Below are 13,816 nucleotides of genomic sequence, written 5' to 3'. Positions count from 1 at the left end.
AGCCTGCCTTGAACATCAAACTTCCCTAGTTTATTCCTCAGCACAGAAAAGCAAGAGGCTTACAGAAACCCGGGTGACATCATGTAAGATAGTAAGAACCAGACTGCTACAGTCGTAAGAAACTGAATCACACTGACAAACTGAGTTTGTAAGGAGGACTAGTCTAAGGTTCAGAAAAGAACACAACCCAGCTCACACCTTGGGCTCTCTCTTGTAAACCATGACTACTCTGCAGTGTTCCGACTTAGAGGGATTGTGAGGTTAAAGTGGTTGTAGTTTATAGTTCTAAACCTGTGATAATTTGTTCCACCACGGCAGAAAATAAATATACTGTCAGTGACTCCTCTTTTACACACAGGCCAAAATTGATTTTCTTCAGCATGAGCTTGACTTCCTTTGTGAACATCATCTTCTGTTGATTCCTGGCATGTACTCATGGCTTCAGCCAAACTGGCCTGCTGGTGGATATTTTCCTACAGTCTTTGTCCAGTCCATTATCCATCCTCCTCCCTGGGAGTTCAATTGTAGCTTCCCTGGTATCTCTCAGATAGATAGATACCTTTGACTTTGAAGTTACAATGTTTCAATGCCAATCAATGATACCGGCATCCCGAGTGTCTGTATCTTGAGCCGTCGTTGAGCTTGTCTCACTGATGGAGAGAGATTAGCCACCTGGTTTAGGTTACTAAATGGCTCAAGGTATCTTATAGCTCAGTATTCCTCAGCTAGAGGTCAATGTACGAAGCAAGTAGACAGCTATTGCCTGTCTCAGTGGCCATGGGAGAACAGTCTAATCCTTGAGCCAGGTTCAGGGAATCAGGGGTTTTTAGATATGGCTCTGAATATAATGCAACAATTTTTGTCTTTTCAGTTTCTGGGGAAGTAGGATGCCAGATTTAGGGCAAGAGCCTCCTTACTCTGTCTTGTGCACCTCAAAGCTTGGGCTGAAGGAGAGCAAGATGCATGCCGGGTGAGCAGGGGGTGGGTGATGTCCCTGTTTCTCTTGTGTGTGTCCGATGCCTGTGTTCCACCTGTGCCTCTCATGTAGCTACTTTCCCAGAGTTAACACCTGTGTTCCCAAAGAACAGCTTAAAGACTGCTGTGAGTCTTGAGATGAAGGATAGCAGCTTCCTTCTGAAGAGGGAGAAATGAGGTCCTTGAGTTACTAAAGTTCTGTTAAGAGTACCCATAAATTCCAAGGGGGGGCCATTGTACCCCTATTCCTTTCTTCTGGAGCAGTTACACAGCACACCCCACCTGGTGGTACTCCAGACCTATCAGTCTAAGGACTTCTTTTCTTCTAGGTCTCCAAATCAAATGTGGTCACTTGAGTCACTTCGAGGTGACTCCAGGAGCCTTAGGGGGAGGGGCTAAGATCTAAATTTTGCTGCTGTCATGGACATGGACAAACCACTACAGCTAGCTGAAGGCTGGGACGTGGAAAGATGTAACCAAGTTCTCTGGCTTGGACTTGCTGTAGGCAAAGTCCTCCTTGTTTTTCATACTTACTTTTTATATGTAATTTTTATTATAAAAACTGCAAATAAACAAAAACATCACACACCAAAATTAACGGGTACAAATCCTGAGACGTAAAAGAACCCAGCCATGCTAAATATTCAGTGATGTGCTAACAAACAGCTAACAATTCTCTCTCTCTTCTCCTCCCTCTTTCCCTCTCTCTTCCCTCTCCCTCTCCCTCTCCCTCTCCCTCTCTCTCTCTCTCTCTCTCACACACACACACACAAAGCCCTAATTTGTAACATGCATCAATTTCTTTTATGCAAATATGCCCACCACCGCTCATGTCAAGCCACCACCAAAGGCTCGATTACCAACTTGAAACATTCCTAGAATATTGCTCTCACCAGCATGGTTCAAGCACACTAGTGGGAATGGCAGGCTGTCTTAAACATGCTTTAATGCTCATCAGCTGTTTGGAGGCTCCATTACCTCAATGAGCAAGAGACTATACCGAACATAGCTCTATTTATGAGAGGAACCAGAGCTTCAGGGATGGCAAGATAGACCTAAAGTTTTGGACTGGAGTGGTCCTTGCAGAGCCAGGTCTCCCATCTCTAGGATCAGTGCCTTTCTCTAGGACCCCATTCCATCTCAAAGGCACATGTAGCTGTCTTAACTCTTCAGGGAAACAAAGGTTTGTTGGTATCCCACTTGTTTGTACTTGGGAGACCAGTGTGAATGCTCAGAACTGAACTTCCCGAAGTAGCTTGACTCTGCTAACAGCCAGTGTGTTGGGGTCTGAGGAGTGTTGGGGGTGGGGTTGGGGAGTGTGGGGGTGTACTGTTAAAATGCACATGCTCAAGCTAGTTCCCTAGTGGTTTCTATGAGGTACTTCTAAAGTAAAACCCAGAAACCTGTATTTTTAACATCTAGTGTATCTTATTAGACAAGTCTGAGAAAGTCTGCATTAGGGAGAATTTCTGTCAAAGCTTCTTGCTCACTTGGGGTAAGAGATGAGAAAGACTACAGTCTTTCATTGTCACAGTATTTTTTTTTTTTTTTTTTGCCTCTTCTTAACCGATTAAGCCGTTAGAATAAATGAGGCGCCCCCCCCCCGCCCCCAGCATGTCATAGGTGGGTGGCTAAGACCTCGAGGCTGTTCCAAAATCCACCATTGGAGGGCACCAAAATGCAGCAAGAACTTCGCCAGCTCCTCCGGGGTGAGAAGTTCACGACTCACCTGGGGGCTCTCCAGGCTCTGTGGGGAGGCAGAGAGGGAAAACCGCCCCCCTTAGTTCCTGGAGCCCGGCGAGGACCCCGCATTCCCACCCTGGGAGACTGTTTAGCCTCTGGTTTCCTCTCTGAGCGATTTGCTGAAGGCCAACCGCAGGCAAGTGGAGGCCAAAGCGCCAGGTCAGGCTTGGTGTGGCTTGGATGGAGAAGGAAGCCTGGCTAGGACCTCCCTTGGAGGTATTCCCAGTCCCACTCCCTTCTTTGTGTTCCAGCATCTACCTTTTTCGGCCCTCTCTCCCATGGAATACTCAGCCGACGCGAACGCAGTCAGTGTACGCTCTGGTAAAGCCCTGGGGCTTAGGACTGACTAGGGTCTGAAATCCAGCTCTGCAGCTTGACAGTGGGGCCCCGCAGCTTGAGTTTCCTGACTCAAAATTTCTAACAGGACTGTTCACAGCTATTGAATGAGATTACATTTGTGTCGAGTTTTTTGTTTTTGTTTTTAATACAATTTAAAATTCAAAAGGCGGTTTTTACTGTATTGCCATCATCATTGGGCTAGCCTAAGAGATCCACGATTGTTCTATGTGGCTTTAGGTTTTATGATTGTGATTCTTTTCCTCCTGATTGTCAAGCAGTGCACATTAAATTTATTTATCGGACAAGTGTTGAGCACTTTCTTGTGTGAGCTACTGTTGAAGGGCTGGGGTAGTTGCTGATGTCCCTGTTAAACAGACACAGGAACCAAACAGCCTAAAGTCTCTCTGCCATAAGATTTAGGGATTGAACTTGGCAGCCCGACTCACTGCTAGGGGCCCTAGGGTGAGGCTCCAGGGCAGTTTACTGTAGGAGATATTGGTTGCACAAACCTATAATGTCAGCATTCAGGGGGTGAAGGTGGAGGCAGGAGAATCACAGACTTGATGGTAGCCTGAGCTAACATAACCCTGGAGATGTCTCTCTCTCTCTCTCTCTCTCTCTCTCTCTCTCTCTCTCTCTCTCTCTCTCTCTCTGGAAGAATGCAAGCTCAGCACATTCTAAGTGGTAGGTTTTATATCAGCCCTGGGGAAATAAAAAAAAAAAGATGGCAGTGATTTTTGGTTTCATTCATCTGTTACCTAATAGCTTTGTGATTCTAATCACCCCACCCGTGTGTGTGTGTGTGTGTGTGTGTGTGTGTGTGTGTGTGTGTGCGTGCATATGTAATGGGACAATGTACCTACTTTGCTGGACCGTTATGAATGATAGCTACTTTTGTTTCTGTTGCCTGTGCATCCATGAGAATTAGGATAACAGGGACCTGGAGGACATAGGAAATTATACTTCTAGCGGTGAGCTCAGACGTGACCTTCGTAGGTGACCTTCCCTAACTTTTGTCAAGAACAGGGGACTCTCTAAATCGCTGGAAGATCAGGCTCTAGTTTGGGACTTGTGACAAGGGGCAGCAGGACCTTCAGCACACATGGAGCACCCTCTGATTCTCCGTCTGTGTGGCTGGTTGCCCATTAAGGCCTTAATATCATGACTGTCCAGCCGAAGCTATCGTTAACCTCAAGAGGGGGTTCTCACAGTGACTGCTGGGGAAAGAAGCGCCCGGCCTGGGTGGGAGGGCCTGACTCTAACTCCCTGCCTGGGTTTAATGAGCCCAAAGCTCTGAAGGCAGCTTTTCACCACCTTTTATTTGGTCAGACAGGGGGCTCAATAAATCTTTAGTTCTGTGGACTCCCCTGGTGGAGTTGTTGAAGGAGAAAGCTTTTTGCAAATGACTGGAAAGCCCTTTGCAAATATAAAGTGCTTATTTAGATGCAAACTAAAAATCCAAGGTGCCTGTGACTCATCTGGTACCTATTGTGCTCTCTGCAAAGGCGCGGAGGCTTGCTTGTGTGATGGGTGCCATTTGAGAGCCACTTAAAGATCTCTCTGGTGAATGAATTTGGTTGCATTATTCCCGGGCTCCTCTCGGAGGACTCTAATTTTCACCGCTTTGGTCATGTCCTCCTTTCCTGACACGTTCTCAGCGGCCTCCTTGAGTTAGCACTGACCCAGGATGTGGTGGGAGGGGACTGACCTGCTGGGAAGATTCGGGAGCCAAGGGGTGGGGGCTTGTGATCAGAGGACTTCCCACTCTGATTTTTAAAAAGGAAAAAGGCGGCTTTAATCCAAGCATCCAGAGCCAAGCCTAAGAATCTAATGACAATAGTATTTATTACTTGCTTTCAAAATCCCTTTTATCATTTCCTTTCTTTCTTTCTTTTCTTTTTTTCCCCCCTATCTCTTACTACCCTGCTATTATGGACCAGGGCTTCATGACCAAAAAAGTACTGAATCCATTTGGTCAAGTTTGTCAGGCTGATGACTGGCATTGTGTGAAGACCAAAGGTCTGTGTGAATGACTGCATTTCTAATGAATTGACCAGCTATCTGGCATCACATGAACAGATTTTAATGCCGTGTACTGCACACTGCTGGGAAGCTTTTCTGAGGCCTGTTTTCTTTCCTAGAATGGGGGTGGGGAGCTCTGTTTTGAGGTTTGCTGAGGACAGTCCGTTATGAAATGTAAGCCCCTGCCTTATTGAGATCGGAGGCACAGCTCTTCCTTTAGCTTTTAGGTGAGTGGGGGCGCTACGCATTCTGGGGGTTTTCCTATGTGAGACAGAAGACAACTCAAAGTTTATTCTTCCTGGTTGGGTTTTAAGTGGTGAAAGGTGACATGTATGTTAATGGGGCTGTGGCCAGCAAAATGACGCCCTTCTGCACGTTAGAGGCAAATTGCAAAAAGACACCCTCATATGACCAACTCAGTCAAATGAAACATTATCTGCATTCTGTTCCCAGAGCCTCTTCTTTAAAGCCCATGCACCTTAGTCTCATTCATCAACCTCTGTGTGTGTGTGTGTGTGTGTGTGTGCACACGCGTGTGTATGCATGTGTATTTGCATATACATATGTATATATGTACATATTTATATATATATGTAAAAGGTTTGATTGAGTTACCCTATATAGAAATAATTTTTATCTTAAAAGCCTTAGGTGTGAGATATCTCTTTTGAGTTGTTGGTCAAAGGTGCCCTGAAGACTCCCCAACAATTTAGGTTATTATCCTCTTCTCTTGGTTGACCACCAACGCTTGATGGTAAGACTATTGCTGAAGACACTATGTACTCTTGGTCACAGAACATGAGGAAATCAAGTTGGTACTGACCAGGAAACTTTCTTTTTACTGGCTTCCTTACAGAATGCAGAAAGGTGCTATGTTGGCTGCTGGGGGGTGGAGCTGGGGAGTCATCAACATTCTTACCCAGCTGTGGACCTTGTGAAGTACAATAATGACTGGTGTTGCGGGACATGCTCATGGACACAATAGTGGTATATATGTAATGGGGATAACCAGTGCTTTCTTATTAGACTTAAGGCCTTCTTCTCAGGAGAAAATGAAAGCTGTAAATATGGTACTGCAAATATGACCAATGGACAGGGTGCTCACAGGCCCTGGGGTAAATCTACTACTATGATTCTGTTAGATAGACATAGTCTCAAACTTTCCTCTAAATTCATATCTTTATACTCATAGATTAGTGCAGCCTTTACACCTCACCAGAGAAGTTTCTTTGTGCAGTGGATACAATTAATTCAGAAACTCACAATCAGTCAAGGGTCAGAGAATAAGTCAGCACAGATGGCAAATGGGACATCTACATCCTCTTAGCACCAAGGCTCTGGTGTCATTACGGAAGAAAGATGGTAAGAGCCAGAGGTCAGAGAGGATGGGAGTGAGGCAGTGTCTTCTGGATACGAAGACCATTACACTCATGAACCCACAGCAAGGATGGCTATCTGCACAAGACCTGCACAAGATCAAGCCCAGTCCACGTTCTAGCATGGAAGGGAGGGGCTCATACTGAGGGGGTATGGCCCCTTGGTAGGTTGGCAACATTCCAGGAGATGGCCCCCTACCCATTAGTATATTGGCAACACAAACTAGACTTCAAGGGTTATCAAAAAGAAAGGGTATGAAGACGAGAAGGGGTGAGGAGGTAGGTGGAGTGGTAGGAATGAATATGATCAAAATACATTGTAAGGAATTCTGAAAGAATTAATAAGAACACTGTATTAAGATATTCCTTGTCAACTCAGATGAATTAAGGATCACTTAGGACACACACCCTTGGGCATGGTTGCGCCGGTATTTCTAGAGAGGTTGTTCTGAAGAAGGAGGACTTATTTTGAATGTGGGCTGTACCATCCTCGTGAACGGGGTACTGGACTGAATAAAAAGGGGGAAACAAGAGGAAATCAACTGAGGACCATCATTCATCTCTTTACTTATAATAGGAATTTACAATTCCTAATTGTGTGAGCAATGTGACTGGCCACGTCATGCTCCTGCGGTAGTAGTGCCTTCTTTGTGAAAGGCTGCACTTTCAGATTGTGAACCAAAACAAACCCATCCTTAAGTAATTGTTTTTGTTGGGTATTTTGCCATAGCAACAAGAGAAGTAACTATTACAGTAGGTTGGAAGGGTCAAAGGGATTCTTATAGGAATAAGTCATAAGGGTAAGAAATGTATCTTGACTGCAAACAGACTTACCTGTTTATAGATTCTCATTAAGTTACACGTTTCCACCTGGGAGGGAATAAGGTTAATCTCAAAGGTTTTATATGCTTTGGGTTTAAGGAGAGTTTATTATTACTTTATCATTATTGGAGATAGACACAATGAAAAAGGAATGTTATTTTCTCTATGTGCTGGTTAGTTTTTGTCAACTTGACACAAACCTAGACATATCTGGGAAGAGGGAGTCTTAACTGAGAAAACGTTTTCATGGGACTGGCCTGTGAACAAATCTGTGCGGTTAGGTTATTGTCTTGCACACACAGTGATTGATGTAAAAGGATCCAGCACACTGTGGGTGGCACCACCCTGGGCTGGTGATCCTGGGTGCTGTGAGAAGCCTGGTGAGATGACTTAGTGGTTAGAAGCTTTGACTGTTCTTCTCTAGAGGACCTGGGTTCGATTCCTAGCACCAACGTCGTAGTTCACAACTGTCTATAACTCCAGTTCTGAGAGATCTGATTAACTTTTCTGGTTTTTGAGGGCACACACAAACATGCAGGCAAAACACCCATGCAAGTAAAGTCAATAAAATAAATCAAAAATTTGTTTTTTAAAAAGAGTGCCAGCAAGATAGCTCAGTGGTAAAGAGGTACATGCAGCCAAGCCTGACAACCCGAGCTCATTCCTCAGGATCCACATGGAGGAAGGAGACAGCCAAGTCCCAAAGTTGTGCACTGATCTTTACTGAAGTAACACATACACACGCACACACACATATACACACACACACAAAACTGGGAAAATTTAATAAACAAAAATGTTATGATAAAAAGCAAGCAGGCTGAGCCTCCCAGGAATAATGAACCAGTAGCGGAGTCCTCCATGGCTCCGATTCAGTTCCTGTTTCCAGATCCCTGCCCTGTTTGAGTTCCTGCTCTGACTTCCTCAGTGATGAACAGTTACCTGCAAGTATTTGATGAAATAAACCCCTTTCTCTCTAACCTGCTTTGGTCATGGTGTTTTATTATAATAATAGAAACATCAACTTAGTCAGTAGGCAGTCGTAAACTTGTGTCAAAATTCTTGACTCTGAGCTGGTGAGACTTACAGATTACATTTTGCCTCCCGTTGACGCTAACTCTCTCCATCCTTCCATGCCCATGAAGATGCCTGTTTGTGGGAGGAGCATTGGCTCCCCTTAGCCAGGAACCCTTGCATTCAGCTTGGTATTCTCGATTCAAGCTGTGTAAGAGGCATGGTAGGGAGAACCTGAGGGGATAAGGGCATAGCCCAGGGTAAGTGTCCAGGCTGGGCTGGTAAAAATGACAAGGCAAATCCAATGTCTGGATCAATAGCTAAAAGCATTATAAAACTCCTATCATTTTATTTTCTAAAAATTCTATGGAAAAAGAATTCATATAGCATATAATTAATCCACCTAAAATGTACAATTAAATGTTTTTTTGGGTATGTTTACAGAATTATGAATGCATATTCTGTATTTTATTTTATTTTTTTTAAAGATTATTTATTTTATGTATGTGAGTACGGGGCTGATCTCTTCAGATACATCAGAAGAAGGCATCGGATCACATTACAGATGGTTGTGAGCCACCATGTAGTTGCTGGGAATTGAACTGGAAGAGCAGTCAGTGTTCTTAACCACTGAGCCATCTCTCCATATTCTGTATTTTAACACACACTTTTAATGGCATTATTTCTAGTGCTGTAGACACATCCTTTATTTTCCTTTCCAGTTAAGTGGCTTATCAAGTGCTATAAGTAAGAAAATATCTGCTGTGATGGTTTGGTTTCAGTCTCACGGTAGGAAAGGCTCATTTCAACTCTTTGGTTCTTGTTCTAGGTTCATGGAAAGTTTGGTGATGCTGCTGTAGTGGGCCATGTCAGAAAAGGCAGGCTGGGGCTCACAGAGTGACAACGAGGTAGCTTGAGGACTCGTGGTATTTGAATTACATGGTGGGGTGCAGAATGCTCTCATGGAAACTGAGGCTGCTGTGATGGACAGTGTAGCGTTTTAGGAGGACATAAGGAAACACAGAAAGAGAAGAGATTAAAAAGGTGGCAATGCCCTGTGAAGGCTTAAACAAAATGAAGTGCACATGAAGGAGGCACTTGGGAACCTACGATCTTGTAATCAAAGCAAGAAAAAAAAATCTTAATAGGTGATGGGAGAACATATAAGATATGAAAGAATAGGGGGAGAATACTGGGAGCTAAAGGGTTAAGCAGGGCTCAGGATGAGAAGTGGGGTTTCAAGAAAAGAGAGGCAACCCACATTAATGAATAATGCTCCCGGAAGACATGGGAAGACCTCATTACTAGGCACAGGTTACCTCCTAATGAGTTAGGTAAGACAGACCCTAGAGGAACCCCAAACAATACTGACTTTTGCCATTGGCGTTAGTTGCCTAGCATAACTATATAGTGAGTCCCTATTGCTAAGATACCACACACTTTGCTTGCAGGATGTAGAGAAATGCATTTTGAACTGATCAGGAAACCCTCCCTGCTGGCTAGCTTTCACACTGCTGGAAGATGCTACCTAGGCTGTTCGGGGGAAAGAGATATCAATGGCCTTATCCAGTGACAGACCCTGCATGCTACAATGACAGGCCAGGTAAGATGTGCTCACTAGTGCAATAGTGTTTATGGGAAACTGACTTCTCTGGACCTTCCTGGTTACAGGAGGAAATTGATTCCTGGGACCAGAAACATTGACAAAACTCAAGACTGGGGTAGTCATAGGCACTAGGGTAGGCCCCATTCATTCATTCATTCATTCATTCTATAGTTTTTGAGACAGGGTCTCATTTTGTAGCTCTGGCTGTCCTGGAATCCACTATGTTGGCCAGGATGGCCTCAAACTCACAGAGATCTCTTTGCCTCTGCCTCCAGAATGCATGCCCTACCGCACCTGGTTTAATGTTGCATTTCTAAGGGGTTGTGTTGTCAAATATGCCTATCTAAAGATGTATGTTTGTATCGGTAGATTTGTGCCGCTTTCAATCTTGGTCAGAAAAGCTTCTTATTACAGTGGGTGTGGTTAATTCAGAGATACACTACCATGTAAAGTGCTCAAAATAAATGACCCCGAGTACTGAGATGTAGGTGGAATATCTATATCCGATCCCCTTCCCTTCCCCAAGGCTCAGAGAACATTGGAGAAGAGAAGGCAGAAAGAACGTAAGAGCTGGAGGAGTGGGGAATGCTGGGAAATGCTTTCCTCTGGACTCAGTATGACTGTTGTACATGGGAACATGCGGCAGAATCAGTTATCCTACAAGATCTGCATATGATTAAGACAGGTATACTACATTTCAGCATGGAGGAGAAGGGCCTCCTGAGCATCCATTCTTACTAGTAGTTGAGGGAGGGAAAGTTATGTTTCTTTAGGGATGTGGCCTTTGGTAGGTTCTCCCTGCTCCATTGGATGACTTCACGCCCACCAGCATATGGATAGCACCAGCTGGACTTGGTAGGTTAAGATAATTATAAAAGGATGGTAGAAAGTTGGGAAGGAGATGTGATTGGCATGTCCTGGGTGGGACTGGAGGTGGGGAGTGAGAGGTATATATATATATGTGTGTGTGTGTGTGTGTGTGTGTGTGTGTGTGTGTGTATTATGTATATATGTGTGAAAATTTCTAAGAATAAACAAAAATAGGCAAAAAGGAAAGAAGAAAAGAAAGAAAGAGAGAAAGAAGGAAAGCAAGCAAGCAAGCAAGCAAGCAAGCAGGGGCTGTAGCAATGATCCAGTGGTTAAGAGAGCTAGCTGTTCTTCCAGAGAACCAGTGTTCAATTCCCAGAACCAACATGGTGGCTCATACTCCTCTCTGGCCTCCTGGGGCACTGCATGCCTATGGCACACAGATATTCATGCAGGCAAAGCCATATTCACATAAAAAAATAGATTTTAAATATAAAAATAAAAAAAAAAGAAAGAAAAAGTGAATCCAGATGACTGGAGAGAGAGAGAGGGAGGTGGGGGTAGGGGGAGGCCATGTTGAATCCTTGTATAGATCAAGGAAACACTGAAACATTTTGAGTTGGACAACAAAACTGGAATTATTCTTCTCAGAAGTTTTTCAGAGGATTTGAAGGGCCAGGTAGATAGCTGTGAGGGATCCCCTCAACCTCAAGTAAGCAAGTGCAACAAGAAAGGAAGGAGGGGCAAATTTGAATATATATATTCATATGTATATATGAATATATGTATATATGTATATATATTTAATAAGTGTTTATTGGTTGAAAGCAGTAGGTAGAAGAGATATAAGTTTTAAAGATTAAGAATAGGGATAGACATGGTACCAGTGAGAGATTATTAGTGAAGAGGCCTTGCTGTTTAGAATTCAGAGGGGAAAGAGGGGTCCAGATGGATATCTGGCGAGGTTCATGATGCAACTTAGGGTAATTCATCTGGAGTCTCATAAACATGAATTCAAATTCCCAGTTCACCAGGGAAACCAGCAGTGTTACATATGCATGATTGTCTTCTCAATGGAAAAGACACAATACCTGTTCTTTAATCCAGAAAGCTGGGAATTGGGGGTGACTAATGGCCTAGTGATCTGTGATATTTGTTGGGCCAGGCCATATCCAGCCTCCACAGTTAGGACTGGATATGGTTTAGATGCTCCCATAACTAAGACCAGAGGTGGCCAATAGACCAAATCTTTCCCTAGGCCCTTAAGCTAGTACAAGCAGCCTATCTCCATAACCTATCTTTCTGGAAGAAATGACATGTGCCTTGAGTTGAATTTTGATGTAATTGTACTTCTTTGTACACTGGAGTTGTATTACACCAAGAAACTCTTCCCCCACACCCCAAATTACATCGTGTTTAAAATGCCAACGGTAAACCACCTGGCTCCAGACTCTCTAAGTTGGATGCAGTTTGATGACGTCAAAAGGAACTAAGATTTCAGGTCCTTTCCCTGCCTGCTGTGACTCCTGCAGGGACCCACCTCAGTTCAGGATGTCTTGTTGTAAACCTAAACCTCAGATGGGGAAGAGAGAGTGGATAGAAGAGAACAAGCAGAGCAAGGAGGAACAGAGGGACCCAGAACAAGGGCAGTGGGTTTAGGAACTTTATAAAGTGATGCACGGTGTGGGTGGGTGGGGCACATCCAGATCACAGCCAAGATGGCAGAAATCCACTCCAGCAGCCCAAACCAAAAGTTAGATAATGTACATTACTTTCTTCTCCTTTTAAAAAGGATTTATTTTTGGTGCCTGGGTGGATGTGTGTGTGTGTGTGTGTGTGTGTGTGTGAGAGAGAGAGAGAGAGAGAGAGAGAGAGAGAGAGAGAGAAGGCCAGAAGGAGGCATCAGATTCCCTGAAACTGGAGTTGCAGGGTATATGAGCTGCCCAATATGGGTGCTGGGAACTGAAGTCCTGTACCCTGAAACGGCAGGAAGCACTCTTAACTAATGATCCGTCTCACTGGTCCCTACTTGCTTTTAAATTCCATAAGGGGCATGTTCAGATCACCACAGTTCATGCTTTCTAAAACTGCTCTTCTATTCATTCCCTCTGCTCTACACCCGAGAGAGATACAGCTCTGCTTGCCTCTCTTGCTTGCCATCCCCCTTCCTCTCTTCCTTCCTCTTACCAAAATCAACCAACCAACCAACCAACCAACCAACCAACCAACCAACCAACCAGCCAGCCAGCCAGCCAGCCAACCAACCAACCAACTAACCAACCAACCAACCAACCAACCAACCAACCAACCAACCAGAAAAAAACCAACTGCTCAGTAGCAGGAGGTTGGCTCAGGACAACACAGGACCCTGCAAACACTATAGAACAAGATAATTCAGGACTGTCTGGGACCACCATGGCCAACTGAAATGACTTAGCCTTGCTTCATTCTGATGGTGTCTTTGTATCATTAACCCAAATCTCTATCTCCCATCATGCATCTGATGCCAAAACATATCCCAAAGCCCTACTTAAGGACAGAAAAGGGAAGCAAGCAATTTGGGACAAATCTTATTTCTCAACTTTGACTCAATAATAATGCCAACCTCTTTTAGAGTTTCCCACAGGATGCTCCCCCAGACCCCAGGCAGCATGATTCTCTTGAGAAGTCCACATTCTTTTACTCCCTATTATTGTGTATGCATTGTACAATGTAGTGGGAATGACACTTCTTGGTTGTGAACTTAATGCCCTGAAATAAAAGTTCTTCCATATTCCTTCTTTGTTTCTTCTTAATTTGTTCTCAGAAGGTAAGAAGAACCAGGAAACACTGGGTAGAGATCTCAACCTGTTCTGGAACACCACCATCTCTAAGAGTTCTTACAAACCCATCAACCTATTTTGTGTCCTGTTCCCATTCTGTTTCCCTTGCCAGTTCAATTAGAAATCACAAAAGCCCCGAAGGTTAATGGGAAAGCAAACCCATTAACCATTAATGGGAAAGGATCCTGGGGTATGGGGGTGCTTTGGCTGGAAGAGAGGAACGCCTAAGAAACCTCATAGGACAATTATTTCCTGTCATTTTTCTCCTCATGTGCAAACCATATTTTTAA

General features: G+C 44.1%; 1 protein-coding gene across 3 annotated transcripts in view; it reads right to left on the bottom strand.

The window, feature by feature from the left end:
- Positions 1–13,816, bottom strand: part of Drd3 (dopamine receptor D3) — a 52,778-nt gene that overhangs the window by 17,578 nt on the left and 21,384 nt on the right. The window lies entirely within an intron of this gene.

Source organism: Mastomys coucha, unplaced genomic scaffold (assembly GCF_008632895.1).
Source record: "Mastomys coucha isolate ucsf_1 unplaced genomic scaffold, UCSF_Mcou_1 pScaffold12, whole genome shotgun sequence".
Taxonomy (NCBI): Eukaryota; Metazoa; Chordata; class Mammalia; order Rodentia; family Muridae; genus Mastomys; species Mastomys coucha.
Note: the sequence above shows the minus strand (reverse complement) of the source record. Positions and strands in the feature narration are given on the sequence as shown.